We start from the raw sequence: 302 nt of genomic DNA, 5'->3' as shown, positions 1-302 counted from the left end.
CTACTTCTATCTCCCTAAGTCAGGATATAAAAAGGAAAATTTGTTGCATCTTGTGAATTCATACCGCTTTTTGAATTCAAGTGATTCAAAGCGCTTTACTAATTTCAACTAGTGGTCCTTTTTCGGTGACAGTTCAGTGGATGTTTGTTTATGCCACCCAGTATTTATTTTCCCACCTTGAGGCCACAGTACCCTGATTTTGCTTGGGGAATCCCTGACCCCCAAGATGCTTAGTTCACATTGTTCTCATGATGTGAACTCCAGGAGTGAAGCACGTGATGATCTAGGATCATCCAATCAGC

The sequence above is a fragment of the Neophocaena asiaeorientalis genome, unplaced genomic scaffold (assembly GCF_003031525.2).
Source record: "Neophocaena asiaeorientalis asiaeorientalis breed wild unplaced genomic scaffold, Neophocaena_asiaeorientalis_V1.1 scaffold427, whole genome shotgun sequence".
NCBI lineage: Eukaryota > Metazoa > Chordata > Mammalia > Artiodactyla > Phocoenidae > Neophocaena > Neophocaena asiaeorientalis.
The sequence above is the reverse complement of the archived record's forward strand: the minus strand, read 5'-3'. Positions refer to the sequence as shown.